Source organism: Aristolochia californica, unplaced genomic scaffold, assembly GCF_029961685.1.
Source record: "Aristolochia californica isolate CCGP_79_NKW_82.1479 unplaced genomic scaffold, dmAriCali1.0.hap1 SCAF_4, whole genome shotgun sequence".
Classification (NCBI taxonomy): Eukaryota; Viridiplantae; Streptophyta; class Magnoliopsida; order Piperales; family Aristolochiaceae; genus Aristolochia; species Aristolochia californica.
In genome coordinates, this window is record NW_027182103.1 from 10,700,062 (window position 1) to 10,713,860 (window position 13,799).

Sequence of the window (13,799 nt, forward strand, 5' to 3'; positions counted from 1 at the left end):
AGTGTAGCATAGTACCAGAAGCAATTTCAAGAGAAATTAGCACGCACAAGCAAGGTAGTACGGGTGGACCAGCATGTTAGTTTGATCACTGTTGGCCTCACTGAGTCCCTCTGTTTGGAAGTTGAATTACTTCGGTCTACGGATTTTTCCAGAGCAATGAATTTTGGCTAGAACTTTGGAAGCCAAACAGAAATTTCAAACTCGAAGACCAGTCTGGCAAGGGGGGAGGAATAGCTCGTCAGTGCCTACCACAACACCACCATGGAGAAGTAATGCTGCTCCCAACCCGTCTACATCACCCAAACCTCCTCCATCCACTCCAGCATTCATCCGGAAATTAAATAGGTCAGAAATGGAAGACCGTAGGTCGAAGGGGTTATGCTATAATTGTGATGAGCAGTACACATTTGGCCACCAGTGCAGGAAATTATTCTGGTTAGAACCGGAAGATGAGGAAGAAGCAGAAAATTCAGAAGTGGAACTGCTCGAGGTCGAAGAGCCCACCATTTCCTTGCACGCGATCTCCGGCCTCCAGTCCACCACCACAATGCAAGTCTCGGCCTGTTATGGTCCCTAGCCATGGATCTAGTAACTCAGCGAGTTGAATATGAATCCAGCACTGTTTGAGGGTTTCTTATCACGTTTTTGTGAAAAGAAACTATCTTTTTCTTCCCTCACACGTTATAATTGAAAAGGAGTTTCCTTTTCTCAATTATAGATGCAACCAGCAAGTTAAAGGACTATTTAAGCACTCAGATATGAAACCCCTCTTTTATGATTCATGTGAAGAGGGTTTTACTTGCTGTAATTACTCAAGAACAACCCCTTTCCCTTTACTGAATTCATTCCCCTTGAAAAGGAGTTTCCTTTTCTCAATTATAGATGCAACCAGCAAGTTAAAGGACTGTTTAAGCACTCAGATATGAAACCCCTCTTTTATGATCATGTGAAGAGGGTTTTACTTACTGTAATTACTCAAGAACAACCCCTTTCCCTTTACTGAATTCATTCCCCTTGAAAAGAAGTTTCCTTTTCTTAATTATGAATGCACCAATTCAAGCAAGAGACTGTTTTAAGGATCCCATTATGAAACCCCACTTTATACCTCACGTCAATGAGTAGGGTTTCTGAATTCATACAACTACCAATGCTGAATGTAAAGAGGGCAGTCTCTAGCTCTTCTAAACTCGGAAAAGATAGATAAAAATACCTCTTGAAGACCTCCTTCAATTTAGTAACTCGAAAATCCCTTTCTTGATGCTAAGACTCAACCAAATCCTCCTTCCCTCACTGCTGGTTCATGGAAGAGATGGATGACTATTGGAGCATGGAAGAGAAGGCTGATTCCTCGTCCTTTTCCTTCCAAGATCTCCTCAAAGACTCCCCAATGGATGCAACAAACCCCCAAGAGAGTTCAGACCAAGAACCCTAGAATAGAAAGCCTAGAAGGAACCTAAATTACCCTAGTTTATGCTAATTCCGAACTTGCTTTATTTGTCCATCCTTACCCCTTAAATAGGGTAATTAACATCAACATAGGTTAGGGTTATTAAACCCAATTCTACCCCTACCTTTAAGTCTTATTAAAAATCAATAAAATTCGAAATTAAAAGAAACATAAATAATAAAAGTAAAGTAGATGACTCAGTCTTATTGAGTCCATAACATCTGCCCCCCCTTGGAGATCGAGCTTGACCTCAAGCTCGGAAGCTGGGTAGACCTGGTGAAAGTTGTCGAGCTGCTCCCATTTTGCGTAGTTGTGGCCGATTGCTGCCCAGTAATGGCATGCAGGGAGATGTCCGGTGGTTCTTCCTCAATCATATCCTCTGTCACCTCGATATCCTCATCTTCAACCTTATCGATCAAAAACAATCTTTTGCACTGATGCCCAACCCGATATGGTTCATCACAGTTGTAACATAGATTCTTAGCCCGCCGTTCTGCAATTTCAGCACTTGTCAATTTTTTTATATAAGGAGTTGTAGGATGACTAGATCTCAGATCCCCTGTCAAAGTAATACCCGGGTTGTTTCTCGGAGGAATGCGCTCCCCTGACCCTAGAGGTCGTTTGTGTTGTGCCTGTTGTCGCAATTCTAAAGCACGAGCTATATTCATAGCACTAGATAAGTCAACAGGTGCATAGAGCTTCACCTCAAGCTTTAAGGCCTCCGTTAGTCCTGCTGTAAATAGCGCAACTTGCTGATCCACTTGTACCATACTGCTGGCTCGTGCTAATTTTTCCTGGAATAATTTTTGATATTGCTCCACGGTCCCAGTTTGGCGTAGTAAAACCAAATCTCCCAAAGGGTTACTGTAAGCCGGAGGACCAAAATGGAGAGAACACAGTCGCTTAAATTCATCCCAATCTACCACCTCGCTATCAACCTCAACTAGCTGGTACCAAAGTTGTGCTTCCCCTAGTAAGTGGAAAACAGCTACGTTGACTCGGTCATAGGTTGGGACTCGCTGATGGCTAAAAATTTTTTTGCATCGATACAACCATATCAAAGGGTCTTCTGACCCATTATAAGTAGGGAATTCCATTTTAGTATACCTCGGAACAGTGCCTCCCCCCTGGTAGAAGTGTCCCCCCGGAATGAGGGGTCCTTGCTGTCCTGAGAAACTCGTGCGCCTCGGAAATTCATCTCCCCCTCTGTTATACGAATGGTCCCCTCCTCTCTGATTTGGAATGAGGGGTACAGTCCCTCCCCCATGGTTGAGGTGTCCCCCCGGAATGAAGGGTCCTTGCTGACCTGAGAAACTCGTGTGTCTAGTAAACTCATCTCCCCCTCTGATCTGCGAATGGTCTCCCAGAATTGGGTTCTTGCCAGTGCTCAGACCAGTCTCCATGCTATCCATCCTTCCTTTCAAAGTTTCCAAACTAAGAGTGAACTTCTCCTCCAATGCAGCAAATTTCTTGCCAGTAGTTAGACCATTCTCCATGCTATCCATCCTTCCCTTCAAGGTCTCCATATCGATATCAATTTTTGAGAACCTCTCTAGGACAATATCAAATTTTCTTTCAAGCAATTCAAAGTATTCATTGGTGCTTCTCTCTACTGGGTTACCCTGCTCTGATACCAAGTTGTTATGGTCCCTAGCCATGGATCTAGTAACTCGGCGAGTTGAATATGAATCCAGCATTGTTTGAGGGTTTCTTATCACGTTTTTGTGAAAAGAACTCTCTTATACTTCTCCTTTCACGTTCTAATTGAAAAGGAGTTTCCTTTTCTCAATTATAGATGCACCAATTCAATCAAGAGACTGTTTTAAGGATCCCATTATGAAACCCCACTTTATACCTCACGTCAATGAGTAGGGTTTCTGAATTCATACAACTACCAATGCTGAATGTAAAGAGGGCAGTCTCTAGCTCTTCTAAACTCGGAAAAGATAGATAAAAATACCTCTTGAAGACCTCCTTCAATTCAGCAACTCGAAAATCCCTTTCTTGACGCTAAGACTCAACCAAATCCTCCTTCCCTCACTACTGGTTCGTGGAAGAGATGGATGACTATTGCAGCATGGAAGAGAAGGCTGATTCCTCCTCCTTTTCCTTCCAAGATCTCCTCAAAGACTCCCCAATGGATGCAACAAACCCCCAAGAGAGTTCAGACCAAGAACCCTAGAATAGAAAGCCTAGAAGGAACCTAAATTACCCTAGTTTATGCTAATTCCGAACTTGCTTTATTTGTCCATCCTTACCCCTTAAATAGGGTAATTAACATCAACATAGGTTAGGGTTATTAAACCCAATTCTACCCCTACCTTTAAGTCTTATTACAAATCAATAAAATTAGAAATTAAAAGCAACATAAATAATAAAAGTAAAGTAGATGACTCAGTCTTATTGAGTCCATAACACGGCCTTAGTCAATGATCTGCCCTTTTTAAGTTTGGTGGACTCCGGCAGTACTCATAATTTTTTGAGTTTCACCGTGCCAAGTATTTACAGCTTCCAATTCAACCGCGGCCAGTAGCTTCAGTATCTATTGCAAATGGGGAAAAGGTTCCAAGTTATGGGGTCAGCAAGGCAGTCAGGTTTACTATTGATAATCATCACTTTTCAGCGAAATTTTTTATCATTCCCCTTGCGGGATTCGATATGGTCTTGGGCGTTAAGTGGCTCCAAACTTTGTGGCCCATCTTGTGGGACTTTGCAGCCTTGATGATGAGCTTTGCAGTTGCCAACAATAAGGTTATATTACAGGGCCGTAAAACTGAGGGGCCAATACATCTACATGGGCTGCAGCAAACCACCCCGGTGGACAATGATTTAGACTATCTGTTGGAGCACTTCCTGGACCTCTTTCAGGAACCTATCACACTACCGCCACTGCGACATTGTGACCATAGGATCAGTTTGAAGGCTGGGTCCGAAGTGGTGGTTGTGCGACCATATAGGTACCCCCACCTCCAAAAGCCTGAAATTGAACGTCAATGCCATATCATGCTCAAACAGGGCCTCATCCGACCGAGTAAGTCCCCTTTCTCCTCTCCAGTTCTATTGGTCAAGAAACATGATAGTACTTGGCAGTTTTGCGTGGACTACCGAGAGTTAAATGCCAAGACCATTAAGGACAAGTTCCCTATTCCTATGATGGATGAGTTATTAGATGAATTGCATGGGGCAAAAATTTTCACCAATTTTGACTTGCGCTCAGGGTATCACCAAGTCAGAATGTACCCTCCGGATATCGAGAAGACCGCCTTCCGTACTCACCATGGTCACTTTGAGTTCATCGTCATGCCTTATAGTCTCTCCAACGCCCCTTCTACATTTCAGACACTAATGAATGAGGTATTTCGTGACTATCTATGAAAATTTGTTTTAGTATTCTTTGATGATATCTTGATTTACAGCAAGTCATGAACTCACCATTTAAGAGACTTACAATTGATGTTCAACCTCCTTCGAACACATCATTTATACTTAAAACGTTTCAAGTGCTCATTTGGTACAAATCAGGTGGCCTATATGGGTCACGTTATTACAGACATAGGGGTCACAGTAGATCCAGTGAAGATTGATGCTATTATACAGTGGCCGCAACCGAGGAATATTTCAGCATTGAGAGGATTTCTAGGCTTAGCAGGGTATTACAGAAAGTTCATCCACAACTATGCTCCACTCACTGCTCCTTTATCCAACTTGCTCCGCTGCAATGCCTTCCAGTGGAATGACAAATCTGAAAAATCGTTCCACGCACTCAAGCAAGCTTTACCCTCTGCTCCAATTCTAAAATTACAGATTTCGACAAAGTATTTGTGGTAGAATGTGATGCCTCGGGAGGTGGAATTGGGGCGGTGATGTAACAATCGCAGCATCATGTTGCCTATTTCAGCCGTCAACTCACCATTCATCATCATAAGTTACCAGCTTACGAACGGTAACTTACGAACGTGAACTCTTTGGCCTAGCCAAGGTGGTCCACCATTGGAGACCTTATCTATGGGGAAGAATTTTTCTTATGCGCACTAACCACTATAGTTTGAAGTTTCTTTTGGCTCAACACATCTCCACTTCTCCCCAACCACACTAGATTAATAAGTTAATGGGGTTTGATTTTAAGGTGGAACATAAGCCGGGTACTCTGAATAAAGCTGCTGAAACCCTCTCCCGTCGGACTGAAGATCAATTGCATCTGGCCACCATCAGTCAACCTACTCCTCTCTTACTAGATTCCGTCAGGGAGGAACACCAGCGCACACAAGAATTAAGGTAGCTGTCACAACACATTGCTGCGGGCATGAAGTCAGCCCACTGGTTCGTGCATGACCACATTATCCTCTATAAGCAGCGCATCTATTTTTCTTCCACTTCACTTTTGGTGGCAGTGGCTGTCTCATTTTCTCATGACATCATTCATGAAGGGCTTCAGAAAACTCTCCAGCGCATCAAGGAAGATTTTTATTGGATAGGGATGAAATCCACAGTGGCAAAATATGTGGCTGAGTGTCTGGTGTGTCATAAGAACAAAGCCAATAATTTGAGTCCAGCCAGCATCCTACAAACCACTCAACCTTCCCACACAGGTTTGGACCGACATTTCCATGGATTTCATTGAGGGGCTACCTAAAACTTCGGGCAAATCTGTTCTTTTGCAGGTGGTAGACCGTTTTCTAAATATGCACACTTTATCCCGATGACGCATCCTTATACAGCAGCCACGATCCCTCAAGTTTTCTTTGCCAACATTGTCCGTCTCCACGGTATTACGAAATCCATCGTAAGTGATCGAGATGTGGTCTTTACTAGTATCTTTTGGAAGGACATTTTCAAGCTATGTGGTACCATACTCAAATACTCCTCTGCCTATCACCCTCAAACCGACGGCCAAACTGAGGTGGTCAACCACACCATTGAGATGTACTTGCGGTGTTTGGTGGGGGACAATCCTAGAAGGTGGGTGGAGTGCCTTCCTTGGATAGAGTACTACTACAACACTTCTTTCCATACGGCTTTACAGGAAACACCATTCAAAATACTATATGGAAGAGATCCCCCTCACTTGCTTTCCTATACTAAGGGAACTACTCGAGTGGATGCAGTGGACCAAGCTCTTCTCACTCGCGCTCAATTGTTGGAATCTACTGTCCCACGTCTTCGCCAAACTCAAGCACGCATGAAGGACTACTATGATCAAGGTCACCGCGATGTTCAGTACAATCAGGATGACTTTGTATGGCTCCGTCTCCAATCGTACCGTCAACATTCAATTGCGGGCACTCGCCATAAGCTGTCTCCCAAATATTTTGGCCCCTTCAAAATTATCCAGCATATTGGGCAGGTCACATATAGGCTACAACTTCCTCCAGAGTCCAAGCTACATGATGTTTTTCATGTCTCCCTACTCAAGCCGCTCAATGGCGCTAGGGCCCCATCTTTTCCCGCTTACACCAATTGAAGAGGGTAAATTTTCTCTCACTCCTTCCAAAATTTTAAGTGCTTGACAGAATGAGGAACACAGAGAAGTACTCGTCCAGTGGACACACACAGATGCCACTGAAGCCACTTGGGAGGACCTAGATGTATTTCGGCACGTCTACCCTACATTCGTGCTTGCGGACAAGCTCTTTCTCCAAGGGGAGAGTGATGTTATGGACTCCATAGCAGGATGAGTCATCCAAAGGCAACGCGGGTGAGTTGGTGACTCAGTGGAACAACAATTACCGTAGGATTATATATTTACTTTAATTCATAATAACTAAGCCACGATGGCATAGTTGTAAAAAATTCACTTGAGCCCTTAGTGTTAATTCTTTTAAGGGAGCTTACAAAATGAAAAGAGGCAAGAATGATTTTACCCTTAACAGGATCGGTGTTCTCCTAAAAGAACCCAAGGATCGGTCTTCTCCTCAATAAACCCAAGGTTCAGGTCTCCCTTCGATGAGCCTGACTTCGATCTCCACTCCCTTCTCCATCTACTCTCATTCACGGGAACATAGGTCGACCAGGCTAGTCCGCTCGTCTTGGTTCACCCCCTGCTCCCCTTGGCAATCCTTCCTTCTATCAAGTGACGAGGTCTATGGTTAGAGACCACAACACATATCCATATTTAAAACTTGTTAGGATCAATTAGAAATCTCTTTCTTATAAAATTCAAAGCTATTGAGGTTGAACTAGTGGAATTTCACAAACTTGGACAACAAAACCTCTGTCTTCATTTGTGGTGTTTAAATAAATTTTCTTTACTAATATTTGTTATTGTTTTAAATTTTTCCATACAAAAACTCTTAAAATTTTCATTTTTTTGAGATCTATTTGCCTTTGTCTTTTTTATTACGAGATAAAAGGAAAATGAAAACTCAAAGTTTTGATTTAAGAAAAAAGTAAGCAACTAAAATAGAATGGAAATGCACAAATGTAGAGAGAGATAATTCCATAAAGTCTCTTTAACTTTTAGGGATTGTAAACTCTTTTAGTTTATAAATATTGGGCTTTGAAATCATTGGGAAAAGGGGGAGGTGGGGGATTTTTAACTGAGTATTTACTCCCAATCCATAAGTCATTTCTTAAAAAAATATAGCCCGTTATGTATGATTGACTAATAAATAAATTTTTTTGTTCGCATTAAAATTTTTCGATCCATAGGTCATTTACATCTTCACCATGTTTCAAATATGGATATCCATATTTAAAACATGTTAGGATCAATTAGAAATCTCTTTCTTTCATGCTATTAGGGTTGAACAAGTGGAATTTCAAAAACTTTGACAACAAAATTTTTGTGTTCATTAGTGGTGTGTGAATAAATTTTTTTAATTAGATTTGTTATTTTTTTTTATTTTTTCCATACATAAAATATAAAATTTTTATTCTGTTGTGATCTATTTGCCTTTATCTTTTTGGTTACGAGATAAATTGGAAAGTGAAAACTATAAGTTTTGATTTAAGAAAAAAGTATACATCTAAAATGGACTGGAAATGCACAAATGTAGAGAGAGATAATACCAAAAAGTCTTTGTAACTTTTGAGGATTGTAAACTCTTTTAGTTTTTATATATTACGCTTTGCAATCATCAGGAAACAGGGGAGGCAATGGATTTTTAACTGAGTGTTGACTCCCAATCCATAAGTCATTTCTTAAAATAATAGAACCCGTTATGCATGATTGACTGATAAATCACTTTACAATCATCTATAATTGTTAGGTCACATTTTTGTAAATGGGAAAAATAATGGCTTGTATGACTCCGGGTAAATATCCCACCACATGTTCACTTGAGAACTTAATGAGCATTTTTTGTTCGCTTTAAAAGGTTTGGATCCATAGGTGATTTGCATCTTTAACTTATTTCAAGCATGCATGTCCATATTTAAAACATGTTAGGATCAATTAGAAATCTCTTTCTTATAAAATTCTAAGCTAGTAGGGTTGAACTAGAGTAATTTCAAAAAATCTGACAACAAAACTTTTGTCTTCGTTTGTAGTGTGTGAGTAATTTTTTTTACTTACATTTATTAAATTTTTTAATTTTTTCCAAACATAAACTCTAAAATTTCATTTTGTTGTCACCTATTTGCCTTTATCTTTTTGTTTACAAGATAAATGGAAGGTGAAAACTCAAAGTTTTGATTTAATAAAAAAGTATACATCTAAAATGGAATGGAAATGCATAAATATAGAGAGTGATAATTCCAAAAATTTTCTATAAATTTTACGGATTGTAAACTCTTTTAGTTTTTATATATTAGGTTTTGCAATCATTGAAAAAAGGGGGAGGCGGGGGATTTTTAACTGAGTGTTGAGCCCCAATTCATAAGTCATTTCTTAAAAAAATATTGCCCGTTACGCATGACTGACCGATAAATCACTTTACAATCATCTATGATTGTAGGGTCAACTTTTATTAAATGGGCAAAATAATGGCTTGTTTGACTCGTGTAAATATTCATTCACACGTTAACTTGAGAATCTTCTGAGCAATAGTTGTTCACTTTAGAAGGTTTTGATCCAAATGTCATTTTGCATCTTTAACATGTTTCAAGCATAGATATCCATATTTAAAACATGTTATGATCAATTACAAATCTCTTTCTTATAAAATTCCAAGCCATTAGGGTTGAACAGTTGGATTTTCCAAAACATGGAGAAACAACTTTAGTGTTCGTTCGTGGTATGTGAATAAATTTTCTTGACTTACATTTTTATTGTTTTTAATTTTTTCTGTACATAAACTCCAAAAATTTCATTTTGTTGTGATCTTTTTTCCTTTATCTTTTTGTTTACGATATAAATGTAAAGTGAAAACTCAAAGTTTTGATTTAAGAAAGAAGTATACATCTAAAATGCAATGAAAATGCACAAATGGAGAGAGAGATAATTCCAAAATCTCTATAAATTTTAGGGATTGTAAACTCTTTTAGTTTTTATATATTAGCTTTTACAATCATCGGGAAAAAGGGGAGGTGAGGTACTTTTAACAGAGTATTGACTCCCAATCCATAAGTCATTTCTTACAAAAATATAGCCTATTACGAATGATTGATCGATAAACAACTTTACAATCATCTATGGTTGTTAGGTCAGCTTTCTGTAAATGGGGGAAATAATGGCATGTTTGACTCGGGTGAATATCCCACCGTATGTTCAATGGAGAATTTAATGAGCATTTATTGTTTGCTTTAAAAGGTTTGGATCTATAGGTCACTTGCATCTTTAACTTGTTTCAAGCATGTATATCCATATTTAAAAAATGTTAGTATCAATTAGAAATCTCAATCTTATAAAATTCCAAGCAATTAGGGTCGGGCTAGTGGAATTTCCCAAACTTGGACAACATAACTTTTGTGTTAGTTTGTGGTGTGTGAATAAACTTTTTTACTTACATTTGTTATTGTTTTTAATTTTTTCCATACATAAACTCTAAAATTTTAATTTTTTTTAGATCTATTTTCTTTTTTCTTTTTTTTAGAAAATAAATGGAAAGTGAAAACTCAAAGTTTTGATTTAAGAAAAAATAATACATCTAAAATGGAATTGAAATACACAAATGTAGAGGGAAATGATACAAAAAAACCTCTGTTACTTTTAGGGATTGTAAACTCTTTTAGTTTTACTATATTAAGTTTTTCAATTATTGGGAAAAGGGGGAGGCGAGGGATTTTTAACTGAGTGTTGACTCCAAATCCATAAGTCATTTCTAACAAAAATATAGCCTGTACGCATGATTGACCAATAAATCAGTTTACAATCATCTATGATTGTTAGGTCATCTTTTTGTAAATGGGAAAAATAATGGCTTGTTTGACTCAGGTAAATATCCCACCGCACGTGAGAATTTAATGTGCATTTATTATTCGCTTTAAAAGGGTTGGATTCATAGGTCATTTGCATCTTAAACATGTTTCAAGCACACATATCCATATTTAAAACATGTTAGGATCAATCAGGAGTGAACTAGTGGAATTTCCCAAACATGGACAACAAAACTAATGTGTTCGTTTGTGGGGTGTGAATAAATTTTCTTTATTTACATTTTTTATTGTTTTCAATTTTTTCCATTCATAAACTCTAAAATTTTCATTTTGTTGTGATCTATTTGCCTTTATCTTTTTGTTTATGGGATAAACGGAAAGTGAAAACTCTAATTTTTTATTTAAGAAAAAAGTATACGTCTAATATGGAATAGAAATTCAAAAATACAGAGAGAGATAATTTCAATAAGTATCTATAACTTTTAAGAATTATAAACTCTTTTAGTTTTTATATATTAGGTTTTGGAATCATCCTGAAAAGGGAGAGGCGAAGATTTTTTAACTAAGTGTTGAATCCCTATCTATAAGTCATATTTTTAAAAAATAGCCCGTTACGCATGATTGACCGATAAATCACTTAACACTCATCTATGACTGTTAGGTCATTTTTTTGTAAATGGGCAAAATAATGCCTTGTTTGACTCATGTAAATATTCCAACGCACGTTCACTTGAGAATTTAATGAGCATTTGTTGTACGCTTTAAAATGTTTGGATCTATTGGGAATTTTCACGCTTAACATGTTTCAAGCCTGCATATCCATATTTAAAACATGTTAGGGTCAATTAGAAATCTCTTTCTTATAAAATTCCAATCCATTAGGGTTTAACTAGAAGAATTTGCCTAACCAGGACAACAAAACTTCTATCTTCCTTTGTGTTGTGTGAAAAAATTTTATTTTCTTACATTTGATATTGTTTTTAATTTTTTCCATAGATAAACTTTAAAATTTTCATTTTGTTGTGATCTATTTGCCTTTATCTTTTTGTTTACGAGATAAATAAAAAGTGAAAACGCAAAGTTTTAATATAGGAAAAAAGTATACATCTAAAATTGATTGGAAATGCCCAAATGTAGAGAGAGATAATTCCAAAAAGTCTCTGTAACTTTTAGGGATTGTAAACTCTTTTAGTTTTTATATATTAAGTTTTGCAATTATCAAAAAATGAGGGAGGCGGGGGATTATTAACTGAGTGTTGACTCCCTATCCATAAGTCATTTCTTACAAAAATATAGATCATTACACATGATTGACCGATAAATCATTTTACAATCATCTATGATTGTTAGGTCAGCTTTTCGTAAATGGACAAAATAATGGCTTGCTTGACTCGAGTATTTAATGAGCATTTGTTGTTCGCATTAAAATGTTTGGATCCATAAGTCATTTGCATCTATAACATGTTTCAAGCATGCGTATCCATATTTAAAACATGTTAGGATCAGATAGAAATCTCTTTCACAAAAAATTCCTAACTATTAGGGTCGAACTAGTGGAATTTCCCGAACTTGGACAACAAATTTTTTTTTTCGTTTGTGGTGTGTGAATAAATTTTATTTACTTACATTTTTTATTGTTTTTTATTTTTTCCTTACATAAACTCTAAAAATTTTGTTTTGTTGTGATCTATATGCCTGTATCTTTTTGTTTACATGATAAATGGAAGGTGAAAACTCAAATTTTTGATTTAAGAAAAAAGTATACTCCTAAAATTGATTAGAAATGTATAAATGTTGAGAGAGATAATTCTAAAAGTCTCGATAACTTTTAGGAATTGTAAACTCTTTTAGTTTTTAAATATTAGGTTTTGCAATCATCGGGAAAAGGAGGAGGTGGGGGATTTTTAACTGAGTGTTGACTCCCAATCCATAAGTCATTTCTTACAAAAACATAGCCCGTTACACATGATTGACCGATAAATCACTTTACAAATCAAATGTGAATATTAGGTCAGCTTTTTGTAAATGGGCAAAATAATAGCTTGTTTGACTCGGATAAATATCCCACCGTACGTTCACTTGAGAATTTAATGACCATTTGTTGTTTGCTTTAAAAGGTTTAGATCCATAGGGCATTTGCATCTTTAACATGTTTCAAGCATGCATTTCCATATTTAAAACATGTTAGAATCAATTAGAAACCTCTTTCTTTTCAAATTCTAAGCCATTAGGGTTGAATTAGTGGAATTTCCCAAACTTGGACAACAAAACTTTTGTGTTCGTTTGTGGTGTGTGAATAAATTTTCTTTACTTCCATTTTTTATTGTTTTTAATTTTTCCATACATAAACTCTAAAACTTTCATTTTGTTGAGAACTATTTGCCTTTTTTTTGTTTTTGAGAAAATGGAAAGTCAAAACTCAAAGTTTTGATTTAATAAAAAAGTATACATCTAAAACAGAATGGAAATGCTCAAGTGTAGTGAGAGAAAATTCCAAATAGTCTCTATAACTTTTTGGATTGTAAACTCTTTTAGTTTTTATATGTTAGGTTTTGTAATCATTGGGAAATGGGGGAGGTGGGGATTTTGATTAGAATGTTGACTCCCAATCCATAAGTCATTTCTTACAAAAATATAGCCCGTTACACATGATTGACCGATAAATTACTTTACAATCATCTATGATTGTTAGGTCTACTTTTTGTAAATTTGCAAAATAATGGCATATTAGACTCGGGTAAATATCCCACCACACGTTCACTTGAGAATTTAAGGAGCATTTGTTGTTCTCTTTCAATGGTTCTAATCCATAGGTCATTTGCATCTTTAACATGTTCAAGCAAGCATATCCATATTTAAACCATGCTAGGATAAATTAGAAATTTCTTTCTTATAAAATTCCAAGCCATTAGGGTTGAACTAGTGGATTTCCAAAACTTGGACAACAAAACCATTCTATTCGTTTGTGGTGTATGAATAAATTTTCTTTACATACATTTGTTATTGTTTTTAAATTTTTCTACACAGAAACTCTAAAATTTTCATTTTGTTGTGATCCTTTTGGCTTTATCTTTTTATTTACGAGATAAATGGAAAG